Raw genomic sequence first — 1,967 nt, 5'->3', positions numbered from 1 at the left:
AACTCCTATGGGAACAGATAAGAAGTTGACTTTGGACGAAAACGGTAAGTCTGTCGATGAGACGACTTATCGAGGTATGATTGGCTCACTTCTCTATTTAACTGCAAGCTAGTCGCCCGGATATAATGTTTAGTGTATGCGTGTGTGCTCGATTTCAATCGTGCCCTAAAGAGTCGCACATGTTGGCAGTTAAGAGAATATTAAAGTATTTAATTGGTACATCGAATTTATATCTGTGGTATCCTATGGAATGTAATTTCGATCTAATAGGGTATTCAGATGCAGATTATGCAGGATGTTCACTTGACAGAAAAAGTACGTCAGGCATTGCTACGTTTGTTGGACCATGTATTGTTACTTGGGGGTCGAAGAAGCAAAATTCAGTCGCTTTATCTACTGCTGAAGCCGAATATATTGCCGCTGGTTTGGTATGTTCTCAATTATTATGGCTTAAACAGCAATTATGTGATTATGGTATCGATGTAGGTTATATTCCTATTCTATGTGATAATACGAGTGCTATTGTTATATCTAAAAACCCTGCTCAGCACTCACGGACCAAACACATAGACATTAGACACCATTTTCTACGGGATCATGTAGATAACGGCAACATTCGACTTGAATTTTGTAGTACGGAAAAATAATGGGCAAATATATTTACCAAAGCGTTAGCTAGAGAACGTTTTGAGATTTTGCGGTTGGAAATTGGTTTAATCGGTGGCAGTTAAACTTGTCACAAATATTTTATTCTTTTTATGACTGACTAGAAATTGACGAGATTGTATGACTGTGTCCGTATTATTTTGTTGCAATTATAATTATGTGAATATGTGTTTTAATTCGAGATTATAATTTTAATTTGCTAAGTCATTATACGGTGTAGCATCATACGATCATCTTTTATTCTAGACTTTACCTTAAGCGAAATATTGCTAAAACCGTGTTTTTTACCCTAACCAAAAATCTATCCTTTTTACCTAATTATAACCGAAATCTATCCTTTTGCCTATTGTATTTGACCGAAATTATTTACCAAATATTACCCATGTGCTCTTAGAATTTTGGTCAGATTCTAAATCTTATCAAAGATCTTACCATATCTTGGTAATACTCCCTCCTCACGCCACCTCCATATTTTACCCTACCTTCATCATAATTACATCACTATTTAAACCCTCCTTCTAACCTTATTCACTCATTATCAAACACAAACACTCAGCCTCACAAAAACTCTCACGCAAAAACCGACCCAAATCTTCACCATGTCGAACCGTCCTCAAACCCGTTCCTCCTTACCTTCGACAAGACCATCAACCCGCCCTGGATCATCTTCAAAGATGGTTTATGTTCCAAAAACTACCCCAAAAACACCCACTTCTCGCCCTTCCCCTGTTTCGCCCGAAACAGAGACGCCCCCGTGTCCCGCCGTTGTGGGAAAGAAAAGGAAATTAGAAAAGAGGAGATTGAGTGGGGTTTGTGGTGCTGAATCGGAGATGATAGTGTGTGGTGGTGGTAATCGTCGGATGTCTCGAGATTTCGACATGCAAGCAACAAAAGTTGGGCTTGATCGTCTCAAGCTTACAACTAAAGGAAGAGAATTGGTGAATCGGGTTCTTGCTTACAAGATTCATGGGGGTCGTGCCTATTCCGCATCTTGGTGCAACAAAATTGAGGCACTCAATTTCTTCACCATGTTTCTTGATTATCAAGGTTGGACCGACATTGCCGCTTTCTCGGGTCCTATATACCCGATTGAGGTAATCCAGTTCTTTGCTTCAGTTTCTTGTCAAAATCGTGTTTTGCATGCGGTCGTGAATGACCAAGAAATTGGATTTAGTGAGTCGGAATTCGCTGCTCTGTTTTCGGTGTTTGATGAAGGGTTGGAAATCAACCCGGGTGTTGAATGGAATGGTTTAGACGATGATGAGAGGATGCGGGTCAAACGGTATTTTGATGAACATGCA

This window comes from Silene latifolia, chromosome 1 (genome assembly GCF_048544455.1).
Source record: "Silene latifolia isolate original U9 population chromosome 1, ASM4854445v1, whole genome shotgun sequence".
Taxonomy (NCBI): domain Eukaryota; kingdom Viridiplantae; phylum Streptophyta; class Magnoliopsida; order Caryophyllales; family Caryophyllaceae; genus Silene; species Silene latifolia.
This window is presented reverse-complemented; position numbering follows the sequence as displayed.